Raw genomic sequence first — 13,865 nt, 5'->3', positions numbered from 1 at the left:
TACTTGGACTGCAGCTAAGCCTCCGAGTGGAAGTCTGGCTTACCACTCGGTAGGATTTTTATAACTTAGGCGAGTACTTGGACTGCAGCTAAGCCCCCGAGTGGAAGTCTGGCTTACCACTCGGTAGGATTTTTATAACTTAGGCGAAACGGATACGCAGCTAAGCCTCCGAGTGAGAGGTTTGCTCTTCACTCGGTAGGATTTTCATAACTTAGGCGAAACGGATTCGCAGCTAAGCCTCCGAGTGAGAAGTCTGGCTCACCACTCGGTAGGATTTTTTACAAACTTAGGCGGAACGGATTCGCGGCTAAGTCACCCACTGAGGGGGAATTTTTATTAGACAAAATAAAAAGTGACAAAAATTATGGAGGAACTATGACACTATTATTTTGAGGTCCATGAACTACAGAAGTACTTTATTGCAACTCATCCGAGTGATAAAACTTAAGTGTAAAATGGGCGGAGTAATTCCGCGTTCCAAGCTCGGGGCTCGTCGATATTATGCTCGACGTTGTAAAGATGGTACGCCCCGTTGTGGAGGACCTTGGTGACGATGAAGGGACCTTCCCAAGAAGGAGCAAGCTTGTGTGGTTTGTGCTGATCCACTCGGAGAACCAAATCTCCTTCCTGGAAGGCTCGACCTCTCACATTTCTGGCGTGGAAACGACGCAAATCTTGTTGGTAGATGGTCGACCGGATCAAAGCCATCTCCCTTTCTTCCTCTAAAAGGTCGACTGCGTCCTGCCGCGCTTGTTCAGCTTCTGCTTCATTGTAGACTTCAACTCGAGGAGCATTGTGCAGAAGATCACTCGGCAAGACCGCTTCAGCTCCGTAGACCAAGAAGAATGGAATTCTTCCGGTCGACCGATTAGGTGTGGTCCGCAGTCCCCAAAGCACTGAGGGAAGTTCGTCGACCCAAGCTCCAGCTGCATGCTTGAGATCACGCATCAGTCGGGGTTTCAATCCCTTGAGAATTAGGCCATTGGCTCGCTCTGCTTGTCCATTCGACTGCGGATGGGCGACTGAAGCGTAGTCGACCCGTGTGCCTTGAGAGTTACAGAAATCTCTGAATTCCTCCGAGTCAAAGTTCGACCCATTATCCGTAATGATGCTGTGCGGGACTCCATATCTAAATATTAGTTCCCTGATGAAGCTAACAGCAGTACCAGCGTCAAGGTTCTTGATTGGTTTAGCCTCAATCCACTTGATGAACTTGTCAACTGCCACCAGTACATGCGTGAAGCCACTTCGCCCTGTTCTCAAAGGACCGACCATGTCCAACCCCCATACTGCGAAAGGCCAGACGAGTGGAATGGTCTTCAGGGCTGATGCAGGCTTGTGCGACATATTCGAGTAAAACTGACATCCCTCGCACTTATCCACTATCTCCTTTGCCATCTCATTCGCCTTTGGCCAGTAAAACCCGGCTCGGTATGCTTTGGCCACGATGGTCCGAGAGGACGCGTGATGACCACAGGTCCCCGAGTGAATATCATTAAGGATGATTCGACCTTCTTCCGGCGTTATGCACTTCTGACCAACTCCAGTCGCGCTTTCTCTGTATAACTGTCCTTTGATTACGGTAAAGGCCTTAGATCGACGGACGATCTGTCGAGCCTCTTCCTCATCCTCCGGGAGCTCTTTTCTCAGGATATACGTGATATATGGAACTGTCCAATCGGGAATGACCACCAAAATCTCCATGACCAAGTCGACCACTGCCGGGACTTCAACCTCAGTCGGATCTGTGGCACTCTTGGGCTGTGGAGCTTCTTCGGTGAAAGGATCTTCTTTGACTGACGGAGTGTGTATATGCTCCAAGAACACACCACTCGGAATGGCTTCTCTCTTGGAACCTATCTTTGCTAGATCATCAGCTGCTTGATTTTTCAGTCGGGGTATATGATGGAGCTCCAACCCCTCGAACTTCTTTTCCAGTTTCCTCACTGCACTGCAGTATCCAGTCATGGCTGGGCTTCTCACGTCCCACTCCTTCATCACTTGATTGACCACTAAATCCGAGTCGCCATAGACCATCAGGCGACGGACGCCGAGTGAAATGGCCATGCGCAACCCATATAAGAGGGCCTCATATTCTGCCTCATTCTTGGAGGAATCAAAGTGAATCTGGAGCACATATCTGAGCTTATCTCCTCTGGGGGAAACCAGGACAACCCCAGCACCGGAACCATTCAACATCTTAGAGCCATCAAAGAACATGGTCCAATGCTCCGAGTGAACTTAAGTCGGTTGCTGCTGTTCAACCCACTCGGCGAGGAAATCTGCTATTGCCTGGGACTTAATGGCTTCCTTTGCCTCAAACTTGATATCAAGGGGAAGAAGTTCAATCGCCCATTTGGCCACTCGACCAGTTGCATCTCTGTTGTGCAAAATCTCTGATAGTGGAGCGTCGCTGACGACTGTGATGGAATGATCAGAGAAATAATGAGCAACCTTCTTTGTGGTCATGTATATTCCATACACAAGCTTCTGATAATGAGGATATCTCTGCTTGGATGGAGTCAAGACTTCAGACAAGTAATACACTGGGCGCTGAACTTTGAGAGCTTTTCCTTCTTCTTCCCGCTCGACCGTAAGCACAGTACTGACGACTTGTCCTGTGGCTGCGATATAGAGCAACAGAGGCTCTTTGCTGATTGGAGCAGCAAGCACCGGCTGGGTGGAGAGCAGAGCTTTTAGCTCGGCAAACGCTGCATCAGCTTCTGGAGTCCACTCGAACTTGTCTGCCTTCTTCATCAGTCGGTAAAGAGGCAATGCCTTTTCACCGAGTCGTGAGATGAATCGACTTAATGCGGCCAAGCATCCAGTAAGCTTCTGGACATCGTGCACTCGCACAGGGCATTTCATTCGGAGAATAGTACCGATCTTCTCTGGATTAGCGTCGATTCCTCGTTTGGAAACGAGAAAACCGAGTAACTTGCCACCAGGAACTCCAAATGTGCACTTTGATGGATTGAGCTTGATATCATACCTTCTGAGGTTGGCAAATGTTTCGGCGAGATCAGCGAGCAGGTCGGAACCTTTTCGTGACTTGACAACGATATCATCCATATATGCTTCCACATTCCGACTGATTTGAGTGAGTAGACACTTCTGAATCATTCGCATAAATGTGGCTCCGGCATTCTTGAGGCCGAATGGCATGGTGATATAGCAGAAGCACCCGAATGGAGTGATGAAAGCTGTTTTTATCTCGTCGGGTCCGTACAGACGGATCTGGTGGTACCCGGAGTAGGCGTCTAGAAAAGACAGTCTCTCGCATCCCGCGGTCGAGTCAACAATTTGATCTATGCGAGGGAGAGGAAAATGATCTTTCGGGCAGGCCCGGTTGATGTGCTTGAAATCAATGCACATTCGGAGTGATTTGTCCTTCTTAGGAACCATGACGACATTAGCGAGCCACTCGGAGTGGTATATCTCTCGGATAAATCCTGCCGCCAACAGTCGATCCACTTCCTCACCAATGGCTTTTCTCTTCTGGACGGCGGACCGCCGAAGATGCTCTTTGACTGGTTTTGCAGATGAGTCGACTCTTAGGCGATGCTCAGCCAGTCCCCTGGGAACACCTGGCATGTCAGCGGGCTTCCATGCAAAAATGTCCCAGTTCTCACGGAGGAACTGGATGAGCGCTTCTTCCTATTTCGGGTCGAGTGTTGTGGAGATGTGGGTCGGAGCTGCATCGGGGTCGGTCGGGTGAATGTGAACAGGCTTCGTCTCACCGGACGACTGAAATGCAGACTCTGTGGCGGGTTTCTTGGATCGCAGCAAATCACTCGGATCTGCATTTTGCTTGTATTCTTCGAATTCGACCGCTGTCACCTGGGAATCGGCAATCTTTGAACCCTTCTGAAAGCACTCTTCTGCCTTTTTCCGATCACCGGTGACAGTGATCACTCCTTTGGGGCCGGGCATCTTCAATTTGAGGTACACGTAACATGGTCGAGCCATGAACCGTGCGTAAGCTGGTCTCCCCAAAATGGCATGATATGCACTCTGAAAATCCACGACCTCAAACGTCAACTTTTCTTTGCGAAAATGTTTCGAATCACCAAACACCACGTCCAGAGCTATTTGGCCGAGTGACTCGGCTTTCTTCCCTGGTATAACTCCATGAAAGCTCATGTTACTGGTGCTCAGTCGGGACATCGGAATGCCCATTCCTTTCAGTGTGTCTGCATACAACAAATTCAGCCCGCTTCCACCGTCCATCAGCACTTTTGTCAGTCGAGTGCCTTCGACAACTGGATCAACCACCAAAGCTTGCCTCCCAGGGGTGGCAATATGAGTCGGGTGATCAGATTGGTCGAATGTGATGGGTATTTGGGACCATTTCAGATAATTTGCTTTTGCTGGGGCAACCATTTTCACTTCTCGGTTAATGACTTTCAATCGACTCTTGCTTTCCACATCTGCAAAGATCATCAGAGTGGAGTTGATATGCGGATATCCTTCCTCACTGTCCTCCTTGTCTTCGGCCTTGTCCGACTCCTTCTCCTTGTCCTTAGACTGTTTTCCCTGAAACTGCTGGATCAGGAGTCGACATTGGCGAGTGGTATGCTTCGGGTAGATGATATTCCCCTCTTCGTCTTTCTTCGTGTGGATGTGACACGGCATATCCATCACGTCGTTCCCTTCTTTATCCTTCACCTTCTTAGGGTTCCAGGATCCTTTTGGTTTCCCTTTAAACTTTCCTTGAGTCACGGCCAGAGCCTCTCCAGGAGCTGCCGGTTCAGCCTTCCGCTTCTGTTTCCAACTGGTGTTTCCCTTTTCCGACTGGCTCGGCTTGTGCTTGCCGCTTCGGAGTCGGTCTTCTTCTTCACCATTGGCGTACTTGGTAGCAATCTCCATCATCCGACTCAAGGTCATGTCACCGGTTCGACCAAATTTCAAACTTAATTCTCTGTTCTTGACGCCATCTTTGAAGGCGCAGACTGCTTGATGATCAGACACATTCTCCACAGTGTGGTGCAAAGTGATCCATCTCTGAATATACTCTCTGAGAGTCTCATTGGTCTTCTGCACGCAGACTTGCAACTCTGTCAGTCCAGCTGGTCGCTTGCAAGTTCCTTCAAACGTTCTGATGAACACTCGGGACAGATCTTCCCAAGTGTAAATGCTGCTAGGAGGTAATTGAGTCAACCATGCCCTGGCAGAACCTTCCAGCATGAGGGGCAAATGCTTCATGGCCACCTCGTCGTTCCCACCACCAATCTGAACTGCCACTCGGTAGTCCTCAAGCCAAGTTTCAGGCTTAGACTAACCAGTGAACTTGCTGACTCCTGTTGCCAACCTGAAATTGGGAGGGATAACTGCGGCTCTGATAGCTCTGCTGAAACATTCAGGACCAGAAACATGCACTCGACTGCTTGTGGGCGCATCTCTGTCGAGTCCGCCTCGATGGGCTCTGTTCCGGTCGACCAAACCTTGCACGATAATGGATCGCGCGTCGAAGCCTGGTTCTCTGGGGTCGACTGGAACTCTTCGCCCCGTACTGAACTGACGTCTGTCATCTTGCTGCCGAGGAGCGTAAGACCCACCCCTCGGAGGGGAATTGGGCACTCGACGCCTATCATCTCGGTCGAGTCGGTCACCATATTGGTCTCGCCGATTCTCGCGCTCTTCACGCCGCGGAGGCGATCTGGGACTGTGAGCCAACTGAACCGTATTCGCAGCGATGGATCGACTGTGAATTCTGTTGCGCGACTGCGACACGGCCGAATTCTGGTCTCCTGCTGCCCAAGCAGATCCCTGATCTGCATCAAGCCTCTGCCAGCTTCCGACTGAGAGGGCTGGATGGACTCTGCTATACGGGTCACAGCTGCTAAATTCTGGATTGGGGTTCGATATACCTGAGTCGGCGGGAAGAGTTGACGTCGACTGGCGTCGGGAACTCGTTGCCGCGCACGCTCGTCGAGTGCTCGCTGAAGATTCTCCAGTCGAGTTCGTTCGGCCAAATTGGCCAAACGTGCCTCCTCCAAGGCGCGAGCCTCGGGGGTTTCTCCTGCGATGGGAGTACGCAGGACATCCACGTTCCTGCGGCGAAGTTCTTCTCTTTGCAGAGAGTCGAGTGGCTCAGGCTGGTACTCTTTGTGATCTCGTGCGGGGTCGCCTCCGTCGCCTGTTCCACCATCACGGGCGAAGCCAGGGGGACTGTGGGGGCCCGTCGACCATCAGGATTTTCGCCGCTGGATCACTGCTATCGCACTCGGATGCGGTCTCTACGGAGCCAGTCGACAGGTCGAACAGGCCGTAGAGAGATTCATCGGGCTCGATTGCTGCAACTTGGGTGGTGGCCATTTGGCGAGCCACCGCGTGCCTCACCCACCGCTGAATCCTCGACCGGCCCGAGCGCTTGCGCTGGCGGGAGACCGGGAAGGTGGTCGATGGGGATGTCGACCGATACGGGGTCGACGGTTGCCGCAGCAGAACGCCGCGGACACATGCGCGAAAATGCGTCGCACCGCGGACGGGGAGCGCATCAACGTCGAGTGGAGCCTCCTGGAGCCAGGCGGAGTCGTCGGCGATGAAGATGAGAGCGCCGAGACGGATCTCTCGACCCTCGACCAAAACTCCAGCAGCCACCATGACGAAAGTACTCGGAAGAATCGCAACTTCCCCACAAAATCGCTAAAACACCTGCCCCACGGTGGGCGCCAACTGTCGTGGTTCTAAGCCTGACAGTAGAGTGGGGGGTAGGTATGGAGAGGCAAGGTCCTAGCTATGGAGAGGTTGTAAACACAAGGGATGTATGAGTTCAGGCCCTTCTCGGAAGAAGTAAAAGCCCTACGTCTCGGAGCCCAGAGGCGGTCGAGTGGATTATATGTATATGAGTTACAGGATGCCGAACCCTTCTACCTGTGGAGGGGGGTGGCTTATATAGAGTGCGCCAGGACCCCAGCCAGCCCACGTAGGAGAGGGGTTAAGGGGAGTTAAGTCTGGGGCGTTACTGGTAACGCCCCACATAAAGTGTCTTTACTATCATAAAGTCTACTTAATTACAGGCTGCTGCAGTGCAGAGTGCCTCTTGACCTTCTGGTGGTCGAGTGAGTCTTCGTGGTCGAGTCCTTCAAGTCAGTCGAGTGAGTCCCTCGTTGGTCGACTGGAAGGTGACCTCTTCTAAGGGTGTCTTTGGGCAGGGTACTTAGATCAGGTCAGTGACCCTACCCTAGGTACATGACCCCATCAGGGGGCACTCCACCCCCCTGGCCGCCGCCCCCTTGGGAGATTGCATCTCCCAGGGCCGGCGCCCCCCCCCCCATGGGGGCCTATATAAAGGAGGGCAAGGGGGAGGGCAGCCGCACCCTGTGTCTTGGCGCCTCCCTCCCCCTGCTACACCTCGTCCTCCTCCCGCGGCAGCTTGGCGAAGCCCTGCCGGAGTTCTGCTGCATCCACCACCACGCCGTCGTGCTGCTGGATCGTCATCAACCTCTCCTTCCCCTTGCTGGATCAAGACGGAGGAGACGTCACGCTGACCGTACGTGTGTTGAACGCGGAGGTGCCATCCGTTCGGCGCTAGGATCTCCGGTGATAGGATCACGACGAGAACGACTACTTCAACCGTTCTTTTGAACGCTTCCGCTCGCGATCTACAAAGTGGTATGTAGATGCATCTCCCCTTTCACTCGTTGCTTAGATGAACTCATAGATGGATCTTGGTGAAACCATAGGAAAAAAATTTATTTTCTGCAACGTTCCCCAACAGTGGCAAGCCTATGTTTGGTGTTATACTTTCTTTCCGGGTGGCGATATTTTCTATATGGTGGGCATTGCAGCTGTGTGTTGAGCTATTTGGACTTGCCGCAACCGAGCTACTTTTGAACATATCCCTCTTGAAACACCATTTGAATGCATTTTCTCTGTATGTGCACTTCTTTGTTACTGGGCAGGATTGATGAAACAGGAGGATGCTGAGACCCTGAGGGTTGGAGGAGCTCTGCTGAAGGACAACGCGTCTCGCATGATGAGGATCTGCGCAACGGCGCACCAGGATGGAGGAGTGCACTGAGGATTGGTTCTGAGGAGAAGGGAGAAGATTTACTGTGCCTTTTGCTTTACTGCTTCTGGTCGAGATGCCTTCTGCGTAAGGATGTTGTGGAGCATGTTGCTCAGCTGTGAGCGGTGGTCTTTTGATATAACTGTGAGTTAGATGTTGGGGTCATGGATTTATAGTGTCGTCGGGTTTTTGCCCCATGGTGAGTAATCTCGATGGCGAGTGCTCATGGTGGGTTTCCTGGCGATGCTTGAACCCGCTTTCCTCTTTCCCGTTCTATTTGCTGAACTTGGTTGTATTTCCGTTATGTTCAAGTAATGGAAAGGGGATTCGCCCGGTTCAAAAAAAGATCGAGTCGGAAGCAGCGGCGGCACGTGCATGTAACACGTGGAGCAACCCCCGTGTTGGGCTGGCTAGTTTTTTTTAGGATGGCTAGCTTTGTTGAGTTCTTTTTTTTTGCGGGTGAGCTTTGTTGAGTTGTACAAGTGCAGCGCACATGCGCGTGGTCATGTTCTGTGTGCTACAGGAGGCTGCAGAGGCGTTCGGTGAGCTGTGAAGGCTTGCATGTGAAGAGATTTGTTTGAAAAAAAAGGCAATCTGCATGGTTTGGTATTAACCGTGGCATTGGCAACAACACAATAGAGAACGGACTTTTTAGGTCATGGGAGCAAAGTTTTGTTGCTTCCATGGAGACTATCAGGAAAGTAAATTTCTTTTGGAAGTCTTGCTAATTCGCACGAGGTTTTACCATCATGATGGCAGATTGGCGACGTGCGTATGAGACTTGGAGGAGTCTGGAGCGCGTTGTGCCGGGATCGTGCATACACACTGGCATCAAGCAAGGCATGAAGATGTGCAGGGCGAACATGACGCAGGGTAGAGCATGGTTGCAGTTGGATAATTTTGGCTAGGGTCAGACTGGACAGTCTGATGGATCGACATGGATGTTGGCCAAAGCAGAAGATGGCGGTTACTTCGGCGACGACAACATAGGAGCGTGATGCTAATGGTGACCGACTTCTGAGGCGTGGAAACACGTGGTGCAGGCCTGAGGGCTTCTGTGGTTTCAACAGACCATGGCGCGGGGTTGATTCAAGATGGTGCACACATGAGAGAGCTTGAAGTCGACAGGGCGCAGGGTAGCACAGCGCAGCTACATGGAGTCATGTTGAAGGTGGAGTTGGAGTCTAGCGGAAAACTTCACTCCGTGCTGATGGAGGGGCTACGACATAAGTGCATGGAGAATCGCATCATATTTGTTCGGGATAGCGAGAGGCACGTGGGTCGGACTGGTTATCAGTGGTCCTAATGAAGACGTGATACTCGGCATCGGTCAGTGATGATCGGTGGTACTCTGTAGTAGGGGTTTGAGTGGTGTGGGTCCGCGGCCCTAGAGACTCGACCAGGATAGCAAAGGCTCAGCGCGGTGATAGCGGCGAGGCGTGCGGTAAGCACGGGACATAGCGACGGGCCAAGGCACTGGTGGTCAGACAATTTGTGCAGGGGGTGCTGAGGCAGTGTTGACGAGTACCAGATTCAACTTGGTAACTGGGTCTATCGGTGCTAGTTGATGGACATGAGTAGACCATGGAGAATCTAAGAAAGTGGCGAAAGTCTTAATGTCAAAAGCCGAGAGAGTACATGGCCGTATATTTTGTGGTGTTCAGTGCACATTGCAAAGTGCGGATGACAAGTACAAAACGAGGTCGAGTGCTATAGTTGTGGGACATGTCAGAGACTATCATGGAAAAGGGTGAGACAAATGTGAATTTGACTCAGGGTGACACAGGACGGTGGTGAAATTCCTTCAAGTTTCAGATAGACTGTCATTTAAGAGCGGTGATGTTGAGTTCAGGTAACTCTTGTATGTGACGTCCAATATGTGAGTTGTTCACTTTCAGGCAGATCCGTTATCGGTGTGTGATGGTGTTGAGCGGATATTCCGAAGTTGGAAGTACAAAGTAGGGTAATGAGAAACTTGATTTTGCTCGAGCGTCGACTGTGAAGAAGACGAGAAGGGACTACAGTTGCAGGTGGAGTCACATGGAGTCTGGGAGTAGCAGCGATGCTCATGGTGTATCTCAAGTCCAATGTATATGGAGATTCGATGCATGGAGTAATCCAAGGTGGTGCAGAATATTCGCCAAGATGGAGTTTGTTAGAGTTGTGTCGAATATTATTGTATAAGGTAGGTTATAGTTGGACTTGTAGTTGGATTGTGTTTAGATAGGATATGAAGTCGTGTCCAAGTAGGACACTTGTATCCTAGCCCTCTCATATATAGCTAGGGTAGACACATGATGTAACATATGCCAACATAATAGCACATGAACGCAGGGAAGCCGGCGGCTTGTGCCGCCAGCCAGGGTGACCGGGTACGGTATTATAGCGGTGTCATGGGGAGGGGCGCCCATAGTCAGGCCCCGGCGATGTAGACATATCGGTCAACCTCGTTCACAAATCTCGGTGTCGTGCTCGTGTGATTGCTTGGCCCTCGGATGATCGATAGAGCGCCACGGATTTATTCTAACACATTTCACGAGAGTAGTGTCTATTAAATGAAAATATGTGACATATATATGTCACTAGTGGTCCAATTTCTTGATTGACACCAAGCATCCAATTGTCTTATAATTTGACCACATGGCGGTTACATCTCCGAGGGATACAAGTTGAGATGTGTTTTATGAAGTTGCTCACAATAGGACAAAAACACCAGGACACTGACTGATTTAAGTTTGGTTGTGGTTGGTTACAGCATAATCCAAAAAACAGCCAGGGTATCATGACTTGGTACCATGTATGAAGTCCTTTTACTTTATGCAGAGCAGTTAGGACATACGTACAACTAAGACAAACTTGTGTGTTAGTTGCCTACATTAATAGCCAAGCATGCACAACAACTGGCCATGAATCGGCATACATCTTTTAGAAAGAAAGAAAAACTTCATCCATAACATGGCAAGAAATAACAAACACATATCTAGAAAAAGGTACCAAGATTTGGTATAATAGGAAATGATAAACCAGCGTTTTACAGCCCACCCTTGGTACCAGAACTAAGCAAGTGGGTGACACCAGACTTTGTTGTCGGCCTCGTGGTGATCCATAGTGTAGAAGTGTATGTTCTATCCAATACAAGCAACGAAAGCAGGGCCAGGCCGCAATTATTTATCGTATTTACTGGGTTTTGACTGAACCTTTTGGTTGTAAGTTTATGCACCAGTTCATCTATCTGACCGATCTAATGAAAGAGACTAAGCCTAAATATGGACTGAAAGTGGGCTGCAATTTAATTGCGTCAGCTGGGTCTTGAACTAAAAATTTCTTGGCTCTGATACCATGTAGAAGTGAATGCTCTATGCAATGCAAACAGAAGATCGATATGTGTGACAGGGCCCAACATTATACTCCAACTCATGGTAGCAAAAAGATATACATGCATGGTGCGCTGACAGATGCATGTGGTGGCCATGTAATACCACAGGTAATAGACAGGATCCACATATGCTCATCACAACATACAATGGAATCACCAATAATGCATGTTTCCTGGCATGTATTAGGTTGTCTCAAGTCGAGCCTATCGCCTGTCTGCAATCTTCTACTCGAGGTAATTAATGAGCAGCGTTGGGTACGTCTGAATCGATGAAGGTAAGGACGAGACTTGGCGGCAACCAACTGCCACGCAACTTGTACATTGTTATATTTGCTCGATTTGTCTTGCAGTGAAACTACGCGCCAAATGAACGAAACTAAACAAACAAACCAAATGAATGGGTCGCTACTCCGGCCGTCCCAACAGTATTCAATACTACGTGATTGCCTGTCCCGATGCTTACGATTAAGATATGTTGTTTGTTTCTTGTGAATAAACATTTCATCTCTGTACGTGTGTATGACCAAGTCTCGTCGCACTCCTCAGCGAAACAAACAAATCAACGCAGTGCTTCCTCTCGTCACTACACAGTCTCATCGAACTCATCTGCGTAACGAATAAACCAGCCATGGGGGCGCGATGGATCTCGGCAAGGGCCGGCGGGAGGGCTCCGTTTTTAGTCGTTTCTTTCAGTTTTGCTAGGGTTTGTGTCCTGCTCAGAAAGACGAGACGGCGGCGGCTCCCTGAAGATGAAATAAAGGTCTCCCCGTCTAGTCCTCGTTTTAGCGGCGCGTCTAGCACCGTTGGTGGGCGTGTGGAGGTGTGTCTCCGGCGGATCTATCTTTGGTGGATTTGCTCGGATCTCGTCGTTGTTCGTCTACGTTCGCGTGTCTTCGGATTGGATCTTTCTGATCTACGTTATTCTTCATCTGCGGCGGTTGTTGTTCTGGTGCGCTGGTCCTACGGGGCCTTAGCACGACGACTTCCCGACTGTCTACTACAACAAGTTGTGCCCGACTTCGACGATGGAGGGGCGATGACGGCGGCGCGCCTTCGGCTCGCTTCAGTGTTGGTAGTCGTCACTAGGTGGTCTATGGATCTGGATGTAATTTTTATTATTTCTGGTATTCATTGTACTACCATGATTGAAGATGAATAGATTGGAAATTTTGTCAAAAAAAAACCAGCCGCGTCCTCGCGAAAACAGACATGGGCCGCGCTCCCTGAGCTTCTCGGGCCGAAGGTATCTTGAAACAGGATTTCGCCCCCATTTTATATATAAATCACCATAACCACGTTACCCACCGTCGAACGATGCAAAGTAGTGGGGTAGCCCTCTTACAAACAGATTCCAGGATAACCGAATAACACAAAGTACACGACTGTGATGCCGAAAGAAAACATAGGGGGCTAGATTACAACACCACGAGATGCCCTAGATCACCTAAGCTCCACGACAACGCCATCAAGAGGGGAAACGGCAAGCGTCGCCATTGTCGAGTCCGAATCAGATCAGGGTTTTCATCAGGAACTTTGGCATGGAGACGAGAACTACAATGGCGTCCCCAATAGGATAGCGGTACGCGCGAGTGTTGCCGCCGTCGGCGCTGAAAAGAGTGGAGGTTTCACTCGAAACTCACTTGTGCTACCACGAGTGACGGAGGACACTAGCGACATGCACCGGCCTACAGATCCGGATCTGGGCACCTCATTTCCAAAGATAAATAGTGTGCCCAAGCTATCCACCGCTACACCCCTTGCCGCCCTGATGACCATGAAGCATAGCCACCGCCGCCGCCATGGCAACCGCAACCAAGCCATCCATATGGACAACCATCCAGGGCCAACGCCCCGACATCCATGTCCCGAGACACCATCGACCATCCTCATCCAATGCACCAACCATGGTAGGAAGAATGGAAGACACCTTCTTCCACTCCTAGCCTAGCATCAGCCACCAGGTCTAGGCCGACACCTCCACCGTAGGAGGCATCCACCTATGTCCCTAGCCCGTCCCCATGGACCGGAGGGAGCATAACCTAGTGACTTCCAACGACCGCCGTCGAGCTAGCCTCAACAAAGTCCTCTAACCTAGGCCAAGCAAAGCACACACGCCGTCACACCTGTAGACATCGGCGCCGAAATGACCGATGGCACAACAACAAAAGGTGCACTACACTCAGACCGCCGCCATAGCCGAGCCACCGACAAAGGAGCGCTGACGCAAGGGCAACACATGCGTGGACTAGGTCAGCCCCCATCACCGGCACACCGCTGGCGGACATACACCACCAACAACGTGCATCACCATGCCGCGAGGACAGTTGACGAGGGCAGCACGCTAGCCACCTCATGCACGGAGCCGCCCCTACACCACTTGCCTGGACCTAGGGCAGCACGCCAGCACCATGACCTGCACAAAGTCCCCACCCACTCCACCAGCCGTTCAACCAGCCACCCCTAGGGCTGCCAACT

Source organism: Triticum dicoccoides, chromosome 2B, assembly GCF_002162155.2.
Source record: "Triticum dicoccoides isolate Atlit2015 ecotype Zavitan chromosome 2B, WEW_v2.0, whole genome shotgun sequence".
Classification (NCBI taxonomy): Eukaryota; Viridiplantae; Streptophyta; class Magnoliopsida; order Poales; family Poaceae; genus Triticum; species Triticum dicoccoides.
Note: the sequence above shows the minus strand (reverse complement) of the source record.